Below are 15,118 nucleotides of genomic sequence, written 5' to 3' on the forward strand. Positions count from 1 at the left end.
AACAGCTGCTCGAGGGCGAGCTCGTATTGGAAGGCTGTCCATGACGGTATGTAACCACCTGTGCCCTTGCACTCTGTTAACAGTTCTCGGAGACGGTGACTCAAATGTCCTGAGATTCCTGACAGCACCTCACCCAGGTAAAAACCAAACTGGTCTTCCTTGAACGGAACCAGCATCGGATACCCTTCTAAAAGTGAGTCAATTGCCTCTTCGTGAAAGAACAAATCAGGGACGACATTTGCAGGAAAGTTATCGGTGTAATAGAACACCCCCTCGATGCGCGCATTGATTTGACAATTGGCTTTCCTAGAGAAGTCATCCATGAGGTCGACATAAGCTTTGGCTTGGGAGAGTAACATCGCATTATGCTTGGGATGATGAAGCCCACATGTCGCAATTATGCGACTGACAGGATGTTTTGCCAGAGGAGTGACATGGGAGTGAGGGCTATCCGCGTATAACTGCACAAAATTCAGTGTGCAGTTTTCCCGAAGAAACACCAACTTCAACCTGTTTGACAAACCCATTGAACGGTTATCGAGATTCGATTGAAAGTTTGCCGCTTCCGATAGCCCACAACTTTCATACAAGGTTCCCCTTGATCCCACAACCTGCTGCAGACCAACACGAGACCACAAAAGATCTAGACATAGTTGTATTATTGTCACAAAAAGTCAAATGCAAGTTCAAACATTTATTAAGAAGAGAGGGTGAGACAGAGCAAAAATCACAGTTCACAGGAGAGCCACATGCGGCGACCATCGCCGTACCCACTCTGGATGGAGACCGGGGAGGGTATGATACTGTGGCAATGTGGAAAAAAAATAGCACCTTATGTTTTGAATTGACGCACAGTATTTGTTTACTTCCGCTTTTTTGAGTATGGATGACGTGCTATAGTCACGTGGTGAAGGAAAGGAGATAAAAGGGAGTGTGACGAGCCCGGAAGTACCGCGTCTAAGAAGTGTTTGTGTTTACCTGGTGTGAGTGTTTGGCCTGCTGTGGGAGGACGGACGGCGTTTGGTCAGGAGAAGTGCTTGTTGTTAATACTGGAGCGAGCGACACGGAGCTTTGCTCAGATTCTCAGATTCCCGGATCGACAGCTTATGAGCTAAACTATCGACCAAATGAGATTCACCGACTTTGTGTGTCCCAGAGGTTCCTTACACTCCACTTCAGTGAGATTCATCACAGCAAAACTTCGGTTAGTGTCTGTACTCCATCCTTGTCCACGCTCATTAATCCACCACTACACACGCACATCATAACATGCACACACTATTCACATCTGCACATTCAAGCGGGTTTGTTTTTCTTATTTGTGTTAGTAGTTATTTTCTACTGTCATGATTTGCAAGTAAATGTGATGTTTATATGTATAAAATTCACTTAATATTTACATAATGTTTCTTTTCTTTTTTATGTACAATGTATGAATGATGTGGGACACGAATCTGCCAGTTCGGAAACGAACCAGAGACGCGGTCACTACTGGAATGTGAAGACGTGTTTTTTGTGTTTTTTATGAATGATCCAATAAACTGATTTGATGTGGACTGCTATTGAGATTTTGTTTTTTGTGTGGTAACGGATGGTTTTTGCTATCTGGGATTTACCTAACTCTTTCACTTTGACGGGGTTAAACCTGTCTGGCGCCCGAACATTTTTTTTTATATTATAAAATTACCTTTGCCAGTCTACCTAGGTGTGTGAAAGACGCACATCACGTGACCAAACGGTGCCGCAGCGGTAGTGCGTTAGGCCGCAGCGTGGTAGACCCGGGTTTGAACCCGCCTAGGCCAAAGTTTTTTTATAAAGTAAATTGAGTTAAGGCAACCACCGTCACAATACACACGCTGCTGAAGGTGAGAGAGAACCGGAACCTAGAGACTGATAATCCACTCTGGTCTTGGACCGGGGAGAAATCCACACACAGCTGATGACAGACGGCAAGATCACCTCACACGACAGAGGGTATGATACACACAGTGTTGGAGGTAACGCATTACAAGTAACTTGAGTTACGTAATAATATTACTTTTCTGAAGTAACGAGTAAAGTAACGCATTACTTTTTAAATGTACACATTAATATTTGAGTTACTTTTTCAAAAAAGTAACTCAAGTTACTTTTTTAGTTTAATTAATTTGATTAAAAAATATGTACTGAATTAAACTAAACGTATGCACTCTCTGTGCCTGTGTGGAACCTTTTTGAGTCAGAAACTGAGATGGCAGGCCAGAGCTAAACATTTTTGTGATGAAATATGCAATTTCTGAATGCAGAACTTTTCAGTCATAAAAACACCTGCAAGGCCTGAAAGAGATCAAGCTTTAGCCAAGAAAATGTAACGCAAAAGTAACTAAAAGTAACATAAGCATTACTTTCCATGAAAAGTAACTAAGTAATGCAATTAGTTACTTTTTTTGGGAGTAACTTAATATTGTAATGCATTACTTTTAAAAGTAACTTTCCCCGAAGGTGAGAGTGAAGTGAACCTGGGAAGCTGGTAATCCACTCTGGTCATGGACCGGGGAGAAATCCACACACGGTAGATGACAGACATTATGATACACACACGACTGAAGAAGGAAGCCGCTGGAACCCGGAAGAGACTGGTATTCTGCCTAAAAACGAAGCGAACCAGCTGTACCGGGGAACAAGGCAGAGTTCATTCGAGGGAAAGTTCATGTGCATCCACAGGCTTGTGAACTCCGGGCATTGACAGGCTTCCGGATGCTGGTGACCGAACCTGAGACAGAAGAAGAGAGAGAGAAACACAGAAACATCCGACAGGACAAGCTAGCAGGACTGTGACCCACCGAGACAATGAGTGCGTGACGAGAGACAGGACAGCGTGCTATTTAAAGGAAAACACTAACGAGACACAACAACAAATCAAGGAACCGGCTTTACTGATGAAACACGCATGAGAATCCTCCGATATATATCGCCCAGCCCTATTGTTGTGGGAACTTTCCCATTGAAATCTCCAGAAAGATATTTGTTGCCCATTCTCAAGGGGAAATTGGCCAAGCAACATTGCTCAAAGTTGCTCTGTGTATCATCACCTTTACTCAATCAATGTGTATTTTATCTTACCCTCCAGAATGTCAGCGGGAAGTTCGGCATACAGCAGGCCTGCGTCCACCCGGATCTTCTGCGTGGACAATTGCACCAACTGCCGTGCTAAAACCTACGAGGTGTCAGAAAACATAAAAATAGCTTCTTACAAAACCACCACAATAAGTGCTCTCAGTACTGGCATGAGAGCATTTTTTGCTCCCGTGGATGGTGACAGCCCAGTTTTTGAAACCGGGAGGGCCTATATAATAAAACACAGAAATTTGGACGGGATGCATCTTTCTTAACCCCAACTCAAAAAAAATTCAAACGCTTCCTTTGAGTTGCCAGAGGCAGCAGAAACATATGCAAAATACCTCATCAATCCACCAACTGTCTTGATGTCTGGGGGAGAGGAGGACCTGTTCACAAGGGGAGGAAACATCTCCCTGAAAGGAGAAATTGAAAAAGTGAGAAAATACATTTTATAAGATTTTATTAAATAATTAAATTCAACTGTTTAAAAGTTTTCCCCCAAAATTGTAATTCTATAACCACAAATGTTTTGGTCATTTTTATTAATAAATTAATATTAATGAAGAAGCCATCATTTACATTGCATTTTTTTACATAAATAAGTAAAAGGGATTAAGGTTTTAATACATACAGGTTGAACATAGCTGCCAACTCTCACGCATTCACCGTGAGACTCACGCAATTGACCCCATTCTCACGCTCTCACGCCACACATCCATTTTCTCACGCAGGCTCGTGCCCACCATTGAGATTCCCACTGAGTTTAATAAAAGACATTAAATAATTGCCTAATATACCTAACTGTAAATACTGTAAAACGCCTATCTCTCTCTGGCGTGCCTCAAACAGCATAAAGCGCTCGTCAAAGTCAAAATGATGCGAAGGCCAATCAAATTAAAGAAGGTGGAGTTATTGTTTACAGATGCCGAAGCGCCAGCTACAAACCACAGAGAGTGAGTGCGCGGCTGCGCGATGGTGAAAGAGCAAAGCACGAAAGCTAAACCAGTGTTCGCAGTACTGACACTTTTATATTTTAGCGTACCTTCACTGTCTTAGGTGCCACCACTTCTCATGTTGCTGGTACTTTGCTGCAAAGAGTCAAAGAGCATTTCACTTTATGTGGCGCTGCGCAGGAAGTTCGGCAGCGAGGTCATCAGACTACCGCGAGAGCAATGCGAAATGTTACAAAAGGGTCCGCCTTTACCTTTGCTCTCGCGTTACTTTGATGTCATACGCCGATCAGTCAGCTCCGCACCAGTCGAACACACAAAGCGTCAAGGTCTGGATGAAAAGCAGAGAATTTCCCGGATTCCACGCACGCAGATACCCTCAGAAAACAGCAATTTTAATCAACCATCACTCGCGTGTGTATGTTTGCAAGCAGTACAAGCCTGCGTGATGTTTGCGGTGACAGGTTTTAATAAAAGAGAAAAAAGTCAATTGATATTTGACATCTATAAACAATAATATATACGAAATATAATTATATGGTCTTGACATACACATTATCTGTTGCTTAAGTTTAATATAAAGTACTCATTTGGTTTATTTGATTGTGACAGTCTCTCTATCACCAATCACCAATCATCACTTTACGCTTCTCTTTCTCAATGGATAAACTGAATCAAAGCTGCTGTTATCTGCAGTTATACGTTTTACAGAGACCAGTAGCCTATTTATTAGATTTTAAGAACTTTTTTGGAAGGAACTTTTATCAGAGGGAAAGCATAATAGAGTTGTATAAAATAATGGTAAAGACTCTAATCTCAGGCATTTAAACTCAGTAAAAGCTTTTATTTCAATTTAATTTCTAAAATATGATTCGATTTGTATTGTGAACCATTTTAACGCAGTCTTTTCCAACTATTTAACACAGAAATAGCTAAAATCCACACTATTATCTATTGGCAAATGGTTAGGACTTATATAAAAAATTACCCCCCCCCCAAAAAAAAAAAAAAAATCTCACTCCAAGCTGAACTCATAAGTTGGCAGCTCTGGGTTGAATTAGGTAATGTTTTAAGACTTAATTTTTCTAACATTGGCTGTGAATCTAATTAAGTCTAAGCACTAGTAATTGTATTCACTTGCATTGCATTAACAACAATTTTACCCTTGTGATCATGCAGTTGCAGGTACCCAGGATGACCCAAGTGGCTAAATGGGAGGTATTCATTAGAGACCTGTCTCTCCGGTGTGGCCAAAGGGTCTTGGAGGTGTCCTTGTGACATGACGAGGCCCTGGTTGACTCAGCCTGGGGGATCGTGTTGAGATTTCCTTTCTCAGGGCGACTCTCTGACCTCAGGCCAAATTTAACACATCCACCTATTCAGCTGTGGAGGTACACAACATTATGCATCGTGTAACCTAATTATTCTCTAATTGATCTTTCTGCATCTCCCTACACTCGTGAGTGTGTACCAAGTGGATATACATTGTTTTTACTTTTTATATATTGGTAATAATTTATATTGGTAACACTTTAGAATTAGGCACTATTAGTTCATATTAATATGTTGACTAAGTTACCTAACAGTGAGCAAAACACGTGTTATAGTACTTGTCATCTGTGTTACACAATGTTAGTTGATAAAATACAAAACAGTTCCAAAAACGTACACTTTTGTAACGTTTTAGTTAATGTTGAAATTAATATTAATGAATATAAATAAATGCTTTACAAGCATTTTGCTTGTTAGATCTTTTTTTGTCATGTCTAATGATATATAATGCCTTCCGTTCATGTTATTACATTTCTAAAAACTGTAGCTGAGCCAGTGGAGGTCACCATCATCTGGGTTCTTGCAGGGAGACGGAGGTGCCACAGTTCTGCTGTCTGATGCTGATGAGGAGTACAGTGTCCCAGCAGCTCTACACCTCGACATCACTGTTGATGACCTGCCAATTAAACTCAAATTAACACACAACAATAGGGTAGTAGGGAGCACTGAATCGTTGGAGGAGCTTATGGAGAAACTATTTGAATAAATTAACCATATAACCTAACCATATTCGAAAGAAACAGTGTCATAAAATTCGACAGGTTTAAGTTTCGAAAAACAATAGTCAGGCCTCCACCCCTAGATGTTAAGCAAGGTTTAGTCAGGTAACTATATCCAGAGGGCGTGAAGAGATTGAGATGAAAGTAGTCATTTGGGAGTTGCCATGTTTCAGTTAAAAGTAAAACGTCTAGGTTTTCACAGTTATTAACATGGAGAGTACCCAGACAGCACACGTACGTCTGGCCGATGTCGGCACGATATTCAAAGTTCCATCGGCAAGATGTCGCTCAGAGAGCGTTTGCTAATTGGGAATATGTCGCCGAGACGTCGGCAACTGATCGCAAAAGCTCTTCGGCCGATGTTTGAGCGATGCAATAATGTAAATACCAGCTGGTCTGCATGCAGTTATTTATGGCCTTTATTTATTTAGGCCGAACGTTATTTCACTCTACAATCAAATTTTTGTGTATGCACGCATTATAAATGAGACCCATAAACACACACGCACACAGAGAGATCGTGCTATTTTTCTGTGAACAGTAAACCCGCCCCCTGTCTCCAATATAAAGAACAGACACAACTCAAGTTCAAACACTTTAAATACTTTATTAACAACACACTCCAGGAGAAGAAGGGCGACAAAGGAACTGCGACAATGTAGCCCCACAGTAGAGATGGCAGAGACAGATTCTTTCTGGCAGCCTGTAACAGAGTAAAAACATGGAGAAAATGCAGTTAGGAAAAAAATAGTTTTCAGTAGTTTCAGTTTGCTTTAACCAGATCAGGGGCTTCAGTTTTTTTAACGCCTGCATCACTACTCTCCCCTGTCATCCATAAGTCGTCACAATTTGCCTACCCACCGGGTCCGTTTATTTTGCAGAGGACAAGATGCTGTAAAGCCTATATAAATGTGACTCGGTCTGTAAAAACATAATTATAGCCATTTTTTGTGATTTACTGTTTTCTACATAAGAGCATCCAACATAAAAGAACATCGTGTGAACATATATCCTTGTAAGACCAAGTAATATCCGCATAAACCGAACAACGACGCACACAGGGACGGGCAGTAGCACATAAACATTTCTAACATTTTAATCCTTTAATTTTTCATGTTTAGAGTATAATTGTGTCTCTTGGACATACATGATGACAGATTACAGGACATGAAACTGAGTGAAACTGAGATCAACTGGCAGAAGTGCTGTTTAACCTGTAGACATTAAGCTATTGTTTGCCTTTAACAAGTGCAAACATTGAATTTATCTTGATTTTTTTAAATGCTACCCCGTGGATTTTTTGTATATAATGACTTCGCATTATTTTGTAAATTATTCTTGTAAAATAATTTTGAGATTACACTGGTCATGTAGGCTATCCGTACTTTTTTTCAGCATTTAAAACCGTGCTGATTTTACTTCCATGACTTGAAAAAAAACAATTTCGAAAAGAACCAAATATTTTATTACGAAAAATAACAATTTCAATACATATAAAAAAACGCACTTTTTAAATAAAAAAAATCTAATCAAAACGTGTCTTCTTTCTCCACTTACAGTTCTCTCACATAAATTCTCCCGTGAAGTTACAACGACAAGGGCTGCGTTTCCCAAAAACATCGTAAGGCTAAGTTGATGCAAGGTTAGACAATCGTCAAATTACACCTAAACTTTACTCCTGTGCAATGATGATAATGTAATGTTTTTAATGTATTTTTATTTATTAGGTTCTTCTTTGTTCATTGGTTTAATATAAAAAATAAAGAAATAAAAAGAAAAACATTTCAACCACGTGTAAGTTTTTCAGCCCGTGATAATGTTCACATGTGTGTCTTTCATCTTTTCTAGTAAATTCAGAAGGCAATACTTCAAAAGACCAAAGTTTTGCAGAGGAATTGTATTATTGAGCTCTTACCTTAATTATTATCTGATTGTGAGGTAATTTTGCTTATTATCCTACGGCAAAAATATATTTTTAAATATATTTCAAAATATAAAAAATGGCCAAAGAATGTTGCTAAAATATTTTTTTTTGTAATATGTTTACAAAATATATTTTTCACCACAATTTTTGGCCAGTTTTTTGTATATTTAGAAATATATTTTAAAAGTAAAACATTTTAAAGCATTACAAAGTATATTTAGCCCTTCATATATTTCAATCTAAGGAAATAGATTCACGTCGTATTTGAAGAAATACCTCGTGTTACGAACCTGTAAACATAACAGTTTTAAAAAGGTAAAACTAAATATATTTTCAACTTCAAAAATATACTTCATAAAATATATTTAAAATATATTTTTGGCATTTCAGAAATGTATTTTTTGCCATATGGGATAATGTGTACAGTATGCAGTATGCATAGAATCAGTGCAGGTAAAGTAAGTGTACAATAATAATTTTGTGCATAGAAACGAGTAAGATATTAATATAAACAAATGCTACTAATAATATTAACTAATAATATAAACTGCAAATGCATTGCACAATGGGGTGAGTTCTTAGTAAATGGGAAAGGTTATTTTACACGGCACAAATTATTAAAACAATGAATTAGTCATGCGAACTAGACAGGCTTAAGAAACAATTTAAAGACAATGGGCTCTATCTTACACCCGGCGCAATGCAGCGCAATGCGCGACGCAAGTGTCTTTCGCTAGTTTCCACCCTAATTTTCACGTTAAGCGCCACGTTGTTTAAATAGAAAAAGCATTTGCGCCCCCTTTTGCGTTCCGGTCTAAAAACGAGGTGTGTTCGGGCGCATTGTTGGCGCGTTGCTATTTTGAGGCAACTAAAATAGACTACGCCATTGACCAACAAAAACCTGGTCTAAAGTCTAAAGTCAATGGCGCAATATGTTTTATGTTATTTAAAGAGCGCATTAGTAATATGCGCCTATAAATGGGAGGACAACGCAGGTTTGCTTATCACAAAGTAGCCTACATGAATGTGCAGCCGCACAAAAATGCTTTTAAATATGAAAGATTAAAGGATTGAATGTAAAAGATTATTACTGAGTCTCTTGGACATAAATGAGGACTAATTATGAGACGTTAGAAGGCACAAAGAGCTGCTTCACCTGTAGCCTGGTAAGTAAATAAATGCTTTGCTTTAAAGAAATGCATCTGTTTTTAAATGTTTTTTTTAATGCTTCCTCACGGATTTATTGTATTTAATGACTCTGTACCTGTGGATATGCTGAGATGAGAAACATTTTTAAGAAATGCTTTGCATGTTTTTTTGTTATTTAAATAGCGCATTAGAAATATGCGCCTAAACGGGAGGACAACGCGGGTTTGCTTAACACATACATGAATGCGCAGCAGCACAAAAACGTTTTTAAATATGAAAGATTAAAGGATGGAATGTAAAAGATTATTATTGAGTCTCTTGGACATAAATGAGGACTAATTATGAGACGTTAGAAGGCACAAAGAGCTATTTCACCTGTAGACTGGTAAGTAAATAAATGATTTGCTTTAAACAAATGCATCTGTGTTTAAATGTTTTTTTAAACGCTACCTCACGGATTTATTGTATATGATGACTCTGTACCTGTGGATATGATGAGATGAGAAACATTTTTAAGAAATGCTTAAAAAAACTCTTTGCTAAAATAACCGCTGTCCAAAGTGCTGAAACGTTTAATGCTTAAAAAAACTGATGCTGCAAGTGCTGAGACTTGCGGAGAGCCGTTTGTAAATTCGTTATCTCCTGTTTGTTACAAATAAAGTATTTTTAGAGTACAAACTTTTTCTTACATACTTGTAAATTATTTTTTGATTATATTGGATAGCCATACATTTAAAGCAATTAAAAGCCTGCTTTTTTACTTCCATGACTAAAAGAAGACGGGTTTTTAAGGTTTTAATGAAAAAATAACAATTTCAATACAAGTGGAAAAACAACACAATTATTTAACATTAATCTTAAACTGGGGATCTTCTTCCTCCGCTTAGTTTTTCAGTTTACAAAGTCCATAATCTAAATAGGGATTAGACATAGCGCCAGCGCAAACTGGCTGTTAAAGGATTTGAGAGCCGAGAGTCTCATTGGTTTATTGCACGTTACGCCCAAAATACTCCCATTAAGCATTAAAAAAATCGGACCAACCCTTTTCGACCGTGCACTCGGCCCACAAACCATTTTTCCCGTCGTTAAATTAGCAAAAGTGCATTCGGACACGCCCATTTAGACGTTGCGCTGTGCGCTTTAGGCAATGCGCTTAGATCGTTAAAATAGGGCCCAAAAATTGTCCAGGGACATGTTCAAGTTCAAAAAGGTGCGCAACGTTTTTGCTACGGTTTCCGGGTTGAACGACATCATTTCTGGAAACGCTGTGCATCGGTGTGCAACAGGGTTTGAGATACGTTTCGTAATGAATAATTGACGACGGGCCATTGAATTATAAGAAAATAATGCACACCAAGGTGGTACTCCGTTACACCGCAAGTGTGAATTATGTTCAAATAATTCAAAGGACTGGAGTCAATTATTCCGCTTATACCACCGTTACCACAAACATTGATCTGGTGCCTATTTTTAAGACGTTTGAAAAGTTAGGTGTGCGGTTTACAGAAAAATTATCAACACCCATAGAACATTTCTCAGCCAATCAGAATGCAGCATTCAACAGACCCGTGGTATAATGTTTAATAAACGTTGTGCAACGTTTTGTGCAGGCTAAACTCAGCCCAGTTTTCTTGACGTCCTAAGAATGTTTCTTGGTTCTCTGAACGTTAGAGCAATGTTACATTTTACTATTTTCAAACGTAATCACACTACACTGTAAAAAAATTCAGTAGAAATTAGAATGTTATTGCAGCTGGGTTGCTGGTAATTTACCGTAGATTTACATTTATGTTATTTACTGGCAAGAGTTTGTTCAAAGTTCAATAAATTTTAAATATTAACAAGTCTTTATCTTTACAGAATAAAACTATACAATAACAGCCTCATGCAAAGCATTCTGGGAATCAGAAATCATCATCAACCTTTTTCTGTTTTTTGCTTCAGATTTTGTTTCCAAGAATGTTTTGCTTGATGCAGTTTTTTTAGTTTTACTCTGTTAAGGCAAAGACTTGTAAATGTTTAATGTTCATTTAACTTTGAACAAACTCTTGCCAGTAAATAACATAAATGTAAATCTACGGTAAATTACCGGCAACCCAGCTGCAATTTCTACGGAATTTTTTTACAGTGTAGCTAAGTTTCCATCCACTTGTCAATCGAATTATCTGAAGTTCGGTTAAAAAACTTATGCGAATAAAGCTGGTGAAAGTGTGTTTCCATCCAACGGCTTTAAAGCGAATAAAAACCTGTGCCTGTGCGTGATGACGTCACATGCTGGTTTGCGATCAAATTGGTATATCGAATTGATTTGAGACATTTGAAGGTGTTTCCATTCATTTTCGCACTGAATCGCACAATATTCAGGCAAACATTTGCGAACAAAGTTTTGCCAGACAAATTTGCGGCATTTCACAAGTTTTAAGTGCTTATGTGCCAGCTGAGCTGATAGCGACATATCAAGCTATAATAATAAGAACATTACGTTAACATCAAATTGCTATGATGATGCAGATGCATGTAAATGCCCAACGACAACGGAGGCATTAACGTGAAATGATAGTCCGGATCAATTCTTAACGTAAATAAGAACGAAAAAATATCTTTAGAGTTGTTAATAAGCCAATAAAGCTACGAGGGTTCTTTGGCCGAGGATCCATCTCATCAAGGTCGAATTTGCTTTTATTTTCCCTCCGGCACCGTTGCGAGATAACTCTCTTTTTTGAAACACGTATAGTTTGAGCGCCTCATTTACTCCGGAGGACGTCTTGTCATAACCATTGTTGGACATTTCCTTCGCGAGTTCCTGATAAATTATGGCATTTCTTAGATTTTTGCTATCTAAAATAGAGCTGTAATCGAACCCGAAAGTATATTTAGATTGACAGCTTTTTAAAAGAACGAACCCGTTTAGAGCCATACATTATTTAAATTTGCGCACGCAAACAGCTTTTATCAAGAATGAGTAATTTACACAGGTTTTAACATTACACTGTAAAAAAAAGTCCGTAAAAATTTCAATGTTATTGCAGCTGGGTTGCCGGTAATTTACGGTAGATTTACATTTATGTTATTTACTGGCAAGAGTTTGTTCAAAGTTAAATAAATTTTAAATATTAACAAGTCTTCATCTTTACAGAATAAAACTATACAATAACAGCCTCATGCAAAGCATTAGATTTAAATCTACGGTAAATTACCGGCAAATCAGCTGCAATTTCTACGGATTTTTTTTACAGTGTATTTATTAATGACTAACTGGGCTACACGTCACTTGGAAGTTGAAAAAAAGAAAAAAAATAAGTCATCTGTAACATCGTAACATCTCGTTCTAAATAGGCATATGCAATACATTATAGGCCAACATGCCAATAAAAACAATTATTTATTAACAAATTAAATTAATATAATACATTATGAATAAGATGGTTATTTGGGAATAACGAAATTAGGATAAAGGTTCTGTGGTATTTGCTTCGGCACTTTCTTTACATTAATGCCAACATTAGTCTATATCCTCTGTCTAAATTATGTATTTAATACTAAGGAATATTTAGTTATAAATTAAAAAACCTTTACTCACCAAGATTAGGCATTTTTGTTGAGGAAATTATTAAATCCACTGTAAATGGCTTCAGCGTGGTCAGCATTGAACTTGACCGCTCATTTACCGTGCAAAGGCGGAGCACGAGCCCGTGTAAAATGTTAGAAATGAAGCCCGAATCCGCCCGAACCTGTCGGGTTCGGGCAAAGATCTTCAGCTCGTTATTTTCTCTGCTAAATTAAATTTAAAATGAATCTCGTCTCGTCGTTTGTCCACTTACATCTGACTTTGTTGACACACGCAATGTGTGCCACCAGAGCGGAAATGACCTAAAACTTTTTCTTCTTGTTTTGTGTGTGGGTTGCAACCATAAAAGGACCTAAACCTTAATCGCAAATCATTATTTATTCGGCAAATAACGTTTCCATCAGCGTTTATCGGATAAGCCATATATCGATCAAGATAAAATCCGATGAGATCGAACGTATTTCTTTTGAGTCGATATTCATGAAATTCAATCGAATTTTACTGTTTCCATAACGCATTTTTCATTCGATATCACTTAATTCGGATAAGAACATGTGGATGGAAACATGGCTTATGTCTTGTCATAAGTTTTATTACACTTGTTCTAATATACCCGATTATTTCAAAATCATAATTGCATGGCATGAACAACAAAAACCTACCAAACACATAGACAGTTTAACAAAGTTTAATAAAGACAATGGGAATATATACAGAAAAGGAACCAATTAGAACATGACACATCAGTGAATAGTGAAACTAGAGAGAAACATGGCAATGAATATATCAAAATAAAAGACCTGAACATGAAAAAGAACTTTAAAATAAAAGACATAAATACGACAACACCAAACCCTTACACTTAAGCCTGTCTAATAGTTTGCGGCTGATGTACCTTTGAAAAATTTATAATTATGTGAATGTTTTATTCTTTAAATAAAAAAAAGATTTGTCTAATTGAACACGGAGTGTATTGCAATGTTTTTTTTTTTTTTTACAGATATTTAGATATTTAGACTGCCATGTACACAAGCTTTTATTACAGTGATGGCACCTAGTTAAGTCAAAAGGGATAAAGGCCGGGGTATACCTTTTTTCCGCGTGCAGCTTTTCGAGTATACTCCCCGCGGCTACACGCGGATGGCCGCGTTCGACACTATACGCAATACAAATGATTTCTTATTCAAATAATTATTACTCTACCAGGCCGTCAGGGCAGCACTGATTTGGTGACATTTACAGTACATTAAAACATTAGGATAGGTGAAGAAAAGTAACCGATCCCCCATTGCAAGGTGGACCGAGGTGGTACTAAAAACGTATTAGGTATGAACTGAACTCAGTGGAAAAGCTCCCAAAAGTAAGCTGACCCGGCCCTTGCCAAACTGTGGGGTACGGATTAGCGCTATAAGCTACAGCTTAAACCCAGCCAACATGTATATGTGGGCCCCACATGGGTTTTACTTGGGCTACATGGGTACCAAGTGGGCATGGTCCTATTATGGGCATCTTATATGGGACTCACTTGGGTTAGTGTAGTAGGCCCCACATGGGTTAAAAAAACATAGGCTCCCTATATGGGTCCTAGTTGGGATGTTAATGGGAAATGAGGGCATGGGCTCATAATAGGAAACACATATGGGGCCCTCTTGGGCAACCAATATGGGTCTTAAATGGGCTAACACAATAATTCCCATATTAGTCTGGTAGGAAGGGGGGGTTCACCTGCACCCGAAAGGTATATTTTTTTAACCTAGTTTTTTGTAATCCTTAAGGTGTCTAGAAAAGGAATTTTGATGTTCCCCATGCAAATTATTGTCCCATGTGTTATTTTTTGTATCATCTTTTGTGACCGTGCTTGATATTCGGCTGTGAAAAATGTAAACTTTAAATCTACATAGAATCTGAACAATACATCCTACAGACACAATCCACCCCATTTTCTCTTAATCTTTGCATAAGGAATTGATAGATATGAGGATTGTCATGATTAGATGATGTATGGTGCATTAAAACTCAAATAAACACAAATAATAAAAAAAAATCTGTGACCTTGGATCAGTGGAACTTCTCCCCTATGGACCCTATTGATATATGTTTTCTAACTTTTGTATTTTTACAGTCTTTAGGATGTCTAAGAAGCAAATGTTGATGATCCCTACTTAAAATATTGTCACATGTTGGTCCAACTGAACATCTTCCATAATAAGTTACTATTCAAACCGTTATTTTGGTATTATATTTATAGAAACAAAAGAGAAAACCACTCATATAGTCAAATATGTGTATATATAGGGTATAACAAATCCCCATTAGAATAAACTGAAATAGAAAAAAGTGATTCTAATCAAAGGTCAAAAGGTCAAGGGCAATGAAG

The 15,118-nt window shown here is 37.7% G+C and overlaps 1 long non-coding RNA gene across 1 annotated transcript; it reads left to right on the forward strand.

Annotated features, from left to right (window-relative positions):
• The first annotated feature begins 728 nt into the window (after positions 1-728).
• On the forward strand, positions 729-1,562 carry LOC129426531 (uncharacterized). The gene is made up of 2 exons (XR_012368181.1): positions 729-1,204; positions 1,462-1,562. It is a non-coding gene; the product is annotated as an uncharacterized lncRNA (long non-coding RNA).
• Positions 1,563-15,118: the final 13,556 nt, after the last annotated feature.

Source organism: Misgurnus anguillicaudatus, chromosome 25, assembly GCF_027580225.2.
Source record: "Misgurnus anguillicaudatus chromosome 25, ASM2758022v2, whole genome shotgun sequence".
In the NCBI taxonomy this organism is placed as follows: domain Eukaryota; kingdom Metazoa; phylum Chordata; class Actinopteri; order Cypriniformes; family Cobitidae; genus Misgurnus; species Misgurnus anguillicaudatus.